Below are 8,487 nucleotides of genomic sequence, written 5' to 3'. Positions count from 1 at the left end.
GTGAAATTTGGATTGAAAAATGCAGAGACCAAAGGCAAAAAAAAAGTCAATTAAGAGGCTATTTCACACTTGTAACAGATGCAGAGATATGAAGGCAAAAATCAAGAGTTGATATCTTGTTGCACAAAAGTGATGGAAAGAGAGAGAACAAACAGCTAAGTACCTACTAATGCCAGTCTTTGCATTAAGTGTTTTACAAATATTGTTTCATTGTAAGGAATTTGAATGAATGACAAAAATAGGAGAGTTGAAAAGGGTTTGAAGAAAAGATAATTTATTCTTTCTGTTTTGGCAGTGTTGAACTCGAGCTATTGCCAGATTTTCTAAGAAGAGATGTCCAGAAGTCAGTTGATGATTCAGCACCAGGTTTCAGAGAGAGGTGAAAGATAGATATAGAATTTAAAATCTGTACTAAGACTTTTGGGACACATTGTTGTATAGATTTGGGTCACAGCCATTAGCAAAAAGATGATAACTAAATCATAATTAATAAAGTCACCAAAAAAGAGAAAAGCAAAAGAAGGAAAGAGGGCCCATGATAAAGTCAATAAGAATACAGTTTAAGGGGTATTAATGACAGTGTCTAGTTATACAGAAAGGTCATGAATGTCAGTGAAAATGGAAATTCCCAAGATTGAGCAGTTAAAGGATCATTGGTAAACTCAAAGAGGATAGTTTCAAAAGAGTGATGGAGTGAAAAGCCAAGTTGCAAGGGATTAAGAAGTGAATGGGAGATGAGGATGTAGAGACAATGAATATAGGTGAGTCTTTCTGGAAGTTTGGCAAGGAAAGGAAAAAGAGGTCTATGATGATAATGTAAAGACAATAGAAGAGTCAAACAAAAGAATTTTCTTCTATGGCTGTTTGAAATATTTTCTCTTTGACTTGGGAGTTCTGGAACTTGGCTATAATATTCCTCTGGGTTGTTTTTTTTATCTCTTTCCAGGGGGAGATGGGTGGATTCTCTCAATTTCTATTTTGCCCTCTGCTTCTAGGATATCTGGGTAATTTTCCTGTAGAAATTCTTTAAAAATGAGGTCAAGGCTCTTTTCCTGATCATGACTTTCAGGTATTCCAATAATTTTTAAATTGTCTTTCCTGAATCTGTTTTCCAGATCAGTTGTTTTTTTCATTGAGATGTTCCACATTTTCTTCTAATTTTTCATTGTTTTGGTGTTGAAGTATTTTGTCTTAACTTCTTGTAAAGTCAACAGTTTCCTTTAGTTCCATTCTACATATGAGGAATTTGTTTTCCTCAGAGAGCTTTCTTATCTCTTTTTCCATCTGGTCAGTTTTGCTTTTTTAAAGCATTGTTCTCCTCAATAACTTTTTGAACTGTTTTATCCATTTCACTTATGCTGGTTTTTAACATGTTATTTTCTTTAGCATTTTTTTGGATCTCCTTGACTAAGCTTCTGACTTCTTTTTCATGTTTTTCCTGCATCTCTCTCATTTCTTTTCCCAATTTTTCTTCTATCTCCCTTACTTGATTTTCAAAATCTTTTTTTTTGAGCTCTGTCATAGTCTGAGCCCAATTTCCATTTTTCTTGTTAGATGCAGGAGTTTGTATTGCCTCATCTTCAGATTGAATATTTTGATCCTTCTTGGGATCACAGTCAATGTATTTCTCAATGGTGTTACTCTTTTTTTCTCTCTTTACTCATTTCCCCAGCCTGTGCCTGGTTTTGGGGGTGCTTTCTGAGCTTTTGGGTATTATTGGTACACCCCCCTAACAAGGATCTCCATGTGTGAAGCTCTGTCTTCCCTCCTGGTCTGTGAATGACCACAAGCACATCCCTCTGCCATGGGGCTGAGGTGGGGGGGGTCCTGCTGTTCTATGGGGGTCCTAGATTGTGACCAGGATCTTAATGTGATCAGAGCCCCAGAGTCTTGTTCCAGGTACAGAGGACAGACCACTGAAGTCTCTCTCCACTCCCCTACCTTTGGTAGGCTGAGCACTCAAAGCTCAGTTGCTTGGGGGCTCATGCTTACTGGCTCCCCCTGCTTCCTTTTCTTGGATCTGGTCTGCCACTGCCACCACTGCTTCCTGAGTGCCCTGAGTTCTGGGCTTTAGGTGCTTGCTCTGGCAGAAGTCCCCCCAAACTGATATTCCAAGTTGTGCTTGGTGCTCCCCAGGGTGTACATCAGGAAACTGCCCATGCTGCCATGAGCCATGGCTCCCAGGCACCCTGGGGCTGCCTCTGGGAGGCTAAAGTTCCTTTACTCTGGCGGGGCCACCCCTCTAATGGAGTCTTTCTACTATTTTCCAGGTTACCTTGTTCTGGAGAATTGCCTCACTGGATCCCTCTGTGGGTTCTGTCTCTCAAAATTTTAGTTAGAGTCATAATTTTATGATTTTTGAAATATTGTGGCAAGAGCACCTAAGAGAGGCTCTTCTCCTGTCACCATCTTAGCTCTGCCCCCCTCCCTCCAGTTAAATGTTAAAACAATTCTTAACATTTTTTTTAAAAAGCTTTAAATTTCAAATCTTATCCCTCCCTCCTCTCCCCCCTCCCCCACCCCAAATGGTAAGCAATCCAATAGTTTATACACAATCAGGAAACATCCATAGAACAAATTTCTTTTGTTTGACTCTTCTATTGTCTTTACGTTATCATCATAGACCTCTTTCCCTTTCCTTGCCAAACTTCCAGCAAGACTCATCTATATTCATTATCTCTACATCCTCACCTCACATTCACTTCTTAATCCCTTGCAACTTGGCAAAAGGACATAATTCAAATATTGTGGAGCTGCAGTCAGGATCACACAGGACTTAGCAGCAACTATATTAAAGTCTCGGAGGCTTGGAATATAATATTCAGGAAGGCAAAAGAGCTTGGAATGCAACCAAGAATCAACTACCCAGCAAAACTGAACATCTTCTTCCAGGGGAGAAGATGGACTTTCAATGAACCAGGGGAATTTCAATTGTTCCTGTTGAAACAACCAATGCCGAACAGAAAGTATGATCTTCAAATACAGGACTCAGGTGAAGCATAGAGAGTGGAGAAGAAGGGTAAAATATGAGGGACTTAATGTTGATGAACTGCATCTATTCCTGCATAGAAAAATGACACTGATAATACTCATATGAACCTTCACATTTAATAGATCAGGTAGAAGGAGCTTTTATAGATGAAGCACAGGAGAGAGCTGAATTTGAAGATATAATATATTGTAAAAATGGCGTCAATGGCTAAAAGGGGAGTAAGAGAAAGGAGAGGTGGAATAGGCTAAGATATTTCATATAATAAGTTTTATTTTATTATTGCAATGATATGGAAGAGGGAAAGGCAAGGGGGAATGAGGGAACCTTCACTCTCATCAGTGGTGACTCAGAGAGGAAGCAGCATATATACTCAATGTGGTATAGACATTTAGAGTAAAAAGGAGAGAAGGGGACGGGGGGGAGGGGGGATGTGAGATGGAGGAGAGGGTGGAGCATGGGGGAGAGTGGTCAGATATAACACGTTTTCTTTTTCACTTCTTGCAAGGGGTTGGGATTGGATGGCCTGTCCAGGGCTGGGTGGTTGCTGGGCCTAAGGGGTGGTATGTGGGCTTGGGGCCTCTTGGTCCCAGGGCTGGTGATCAGCCTGCTGTGCCACTCAGCTTACCCTACAGCACATTTTAGAAGAGGGATAGAGTGAAAGGAGAGAGAAAATATAGTATATGGTAGTGGGGAGGTATGAATGGAGGGGGTTGTGATCAGCAATGGCAATGGTGGAAAAATATGGAAGTAGCTTTTGTGATGGACTTATCATAAAGAATGTGATCTACCCTTGACAGAGCTGGTGGTGTTGGAACACAGACTGAAGCACATTTAAAATTTTTTTTTATTTTTATTTTTTTCTCTTTCCTTTACTTTATTGATCAAGAAGGTCTATATTTTTTGGGGGAGGGAGTATTATGTTTACTCTTAAGCAAACATATTTTAGTAATGTATAAAAAAAGCATTTGTACAAAAATTTAAAAACATATATAATGTAAAAAACATTTGACTGGAGGGAAAATAAAATATTGTACATGAAAAAAGAACAGAAGTTCCCTATTTCCTCCCCTACTTCAATGCATGTATGATCTTATTGCAAACATTCTCTTCAAAGATACAGATAATGACCCATCAATGTCTGTCCATCCTGTATGACTCTTGCTATGCCCTCTCAAATATTTATTGCAGGAGGTCACTGAACAAACTTCAGGGCCTTCTTCACATTCTATAAGCATCACAAGTGTAGAAGGAGAGTACATAGTTAACCCGTGCTTTCACCAAATGTTTATAAAAATTTAATTCACCCTCTTAGGAACACATCTATAGCATAAAGCAAGGTGTGTCTCTCCATTTCCCCTGATAAAGTGAGGATCTAAACTCTGAATATAGTTAGGTTTTCCTCATATGTAAATTCATAGAATTACAGATATAGAAATGGAAAGAACGTTATTGATCATTTGATCAAACACTTTTTACATATGAGACAACTGTGACCCAGAAAGATTAAGTGACCTGACACAGATCCCATCTCCACTTTTACTGAGTCATGCTCCAAACTCCCAAACTAAAGTAAACCCCTTCATCTGCTGTCTTTACAACTCTGCAGCGTGGGTGAAATCCAAGACGCCCATACTCTAGAACCGCAGCATATTCTTAAGGACTCCTGAAGGAGAAGCATCATTGCCACAATAAGTTATATAGTCAATGAATCAAATAGCAAATAATTATAAAATACTTTGTACTCAAAGTTATGATAATGTGAAGTGTGTGAACATGGTCCCTGCCCCCCCCCCCAAGAAATTTGCAAATTAAGCAGACTAACACATGTAAATAATCTAAGCCCATTAAGTGTTAATTGTTGTGTATGCATGGGAAAAAAACTACAGAAAAGGCAGGAATACAGACCTTGGGGCGGCTAGGTGACACAGTGGATAGAGCCCTGGAGTCAGGAGTACCTGAGTTCAAATCCGGCCTCAGACACTTAATAATTACCTAGCTGTGTGGCCTTGGGCAAGCCACTTAACCCCACTGCCTTGCAAATAAACAAACAAATAAATAAATGAATGAAGGAAGGAAAAAATGAATGAATGAACAAACAAATAAACAAACAAATAAATAAATAAAAGGAATACAGACTTTGCTAGGATAGTTTTAGAGAATACCATGGAAGAGGTGGAACTCTCTTTTTATTAAGAGTCAGGATTTGAACTCACATCTTCTCACTACAAATCCACTGTTCTTTGAAGATAACCCCATCCCTCTCCCTTCTACTTTTTCTTCTATAGCTGCCTTCTTCTCACTCCTCTGAAACCCTATAACTTTTATTTTATTTTATTTTTTTGCAAGGCAAATGGGGTTAAGTGGCTTGCCCAAGGCCACACAGCTAGGTAAATATTAAGTGTCTGAGGCCGGATTTGAACTCAGGTACTCCTGACTTCAGGGCCGGCGCTCTATCCACTTCGCCACCTAGCCGCCCCACTTTTATTCTTTATATAAGGGAATCTCCACCTGGAAGCTGTGGACACCCTGAGGGTTTAATAAGTAAGTGAATGTACTTTCTGTAAACTGAACAAAGACTATATTTCAAACATTTTGTATAGATTACCATTCTTCAAATGTATACAGATCCCATTGCAATTAAAAATAACAATAATAATGACTGAATTGAACAGGGTAGTTGGGAAATTGCACTGTTTTTAATGAACCCCAAATGTCCCTGGAAACAAAACCCTCTCTTCTCAATGCAATTGGCTTTTTTTCCTTCTGCTCCTGTTGTGTGGCAATGAGTCACAGAATAATGAAGTAGAAAAACTATAGTTGAGGATCCCACCAAGGGTCTTTGAGCTGTCAGTTCCCTCCACCCCTCATCACCTTGCCCTTGCCCCATACTAGATTGGAGGGCTATATCCTTCCTTGATTGGATAATCCAGAGGTGGTGATTCAGGTCACACCTTTGGATGGACAAGGCTGTTTCAGGACAACAGTAGCTCTCCATTTTGGGGGGTCTGGCTAGACCCATTCTCCCATGCCCACTAGTTAAGTCTATGAGAGAAATATCAATAAATGTATTATTAATCTAATCCTGTTTTGCTCTTCCTTAAGGTCAAACCTCTGGTAACATTTATCCCTGATTAAGTTAAACTTTGGGAAGGTTACCACATATTTATTCTAACAGGACAAAACTTGTGGTGAGAACCCTTCCTTTTGGGGAGGCAAAATTCACATATTTTTTTTAGGGAATGAATGGTAGAAGTTCTTAAAATTGTTTGATGTTAAGAAAAAAAGTTTTCCTTCTTGGAATGATTGGGAACCATTGGTCTATACCACTCATCTGGCACATGACATATGAGCATATGTTGCATTGTTATTTATCTCTTTAGGTATCTATCCTGTAGCACTAGTTGGGGAGTAGTATTTATGCAAGCATTTTTCATTTGCCTGTTCACATAGTAGGCAAAAATGCATCTTGATAATGAAAGAAATGAAAATAAATATTGGGGGGAATGTTCAGAGTTCTCCCCTTCTTCCAAAGTCTTGATTTTATAAGTTCAGATTCTTGAAGGACAATATTGATAATGAGTTGGACTAACTTTCTTGTTCAAGATTCGAGCCTGGTGGAAGCTATTATGTTCTTTTCAGGCTTGAGTGGGGTATACATTCTTTGAATAGGTAGCCCAAAAGTGTGGGTAGTCTGGTACAGAGATAGTTTCACTGCTAAGGATGGCATGCTGTCACTCTTAGGCTTCATTTTCATATAGCTCATATTCTATTATGTTATCAAATCAGAGTTGATTGCTATCTCTCAGAAACATCTTTGAAGAGTCCATAAATTGTCAGCCCTCTAGGCATGATTATCTTTTGTCTTAGAGAGGCAGCTAAATGATAATCCTGTTATTAATATTGTGCTGGCTTCATTAATAAAATGATTAAATTACCCAGAAACTATGTCTCTGGAAACTTTTTAATCATAACAGTATAAATTTTAACTTTTGCTTGTTTTGTTCAAGTGAACATGAGACTAGGTAGATAAGGTTAAATCATGGACAGTTTAGATTTCCAGACTGTTTCTATTGAAGTTTCTGTAGCTGGATTTGTTAAAAGTTTCACCCTAATTCAGAGCTACTGACATCAATTAATCAACAAACATTTAATTGTTTGTTTTATTCCAAAGACAAAAATGAAATAGTCCCTATTCTCCCTATTCTCAAGAACAAGCTAAGTTAATTGATATTGTATTGCATTGTATTATGTTGTATTTTGTTCTGCCATATCATATTGTATTTTAGATAATGCAAAATATATACCAAAAAAATAAGGTAAATTGAGGAAGAGGTCATGGGTAGCTTTTGACAATAAGGAAATATTTTATGTGGAAGATGAAACTTGAACTGAATTTTGAAAGAAACGTAATTTTAAGAGATGGAGGGGAAGGAATGGAATATATTATAGGCATGGGAGACAGCAAATTCAAGGGAGATGGTGTATCATCTGTGAGAAATAGAACAGTCTGGTTAGATGGCACAGCATAGGAAGAAGAAGAATATATAAAAAGGTTGGGAAGGTACATTGAGGACTGGCCTTTAAAAGTCAACAGGAAATATATATTTGATGCTAAAGACAATGGGAACTACTGTGGTTTACTGAAAAGAGGAGTAATATGGTTAAACCCGTGCCTTTAGGAAAAATCACATAAAAGAGTATTTGTAGAGCTCCCTGGTCTAACATATTACTCTTGTAAAACCCAAACATACTTGCTTAAACAAAATAATTAGTTTGGCTAATGGAAGCTAATTTCCAGTATAGAAGATCCTTGGGTTTTTTGGAAGACTTTGCCAACAGACTATAAATTCTGGCAAGTCCTAGGAAGCCAAAGGATTTAATACAAAGTGTTTAGAGGACCTGGGTTCAAATCCCAGTTCTATCCCTTACTACCCATAGGAGATTGAGTATATCACTTAACCTTTCTGAGTTTTGGCTTTGTCATGTCTGAAATAAAGGAGTAAGACTATATAGTCCCCAAGGTTCCTCTAATCAACTTTAATCCTACCAAGCTGGAAAGGTTTTGAGTAGGTCTGGATCCTGGGAAACAGAAACAAACTGTATGTTTATTATCTGAGAAACAGCCTAATTAAGTTTGGAGATATTCTTCACAGGAGGCCAGCCAACATGTAATAGATTTTCTTGGCCCTGTACAGCCTCATATGAACATATACTATCTATTAAACTATCTGGAGGCATTGTGATTCTTTTATGTCAAGAGATAGAGAATTCATATTGGTGAAATAATAGTTCTTTGGTAATATTGAAGAAATAGTAACGAAATAGAAACACCATTAATAATATGCTCTATAGTCTTCCTTCATTACAAACAATAACCTGAATAAATTTTTGACTTTGACAGAGACACAAAAATTAACCAGTAAAATTCCTCTTTGGGGGTATTGAAAGAGCCCTAGACTGCATTCAAGAGACCTAAGTTGGTATTTGATCTTGAA

The sequence above is a fragment of the Macrotis lagotis genome, chromosome 1, assembly GCF_037893015.1.
Source record: "Macrotis lagotis isolate mMagLag1 chromosome 1, bilby.v1.9.chrom.fasta, whole genome shotgun sequence".
Lineage (NCBI taxonomy): Eukaryota > Metazoa > Chordata > Mammalia > Peramelemorphia > Peramelidae > Macrotis > Macrotis lagotis.
This window is presented reverse-complemented; position numbering follows the sequence as displayed.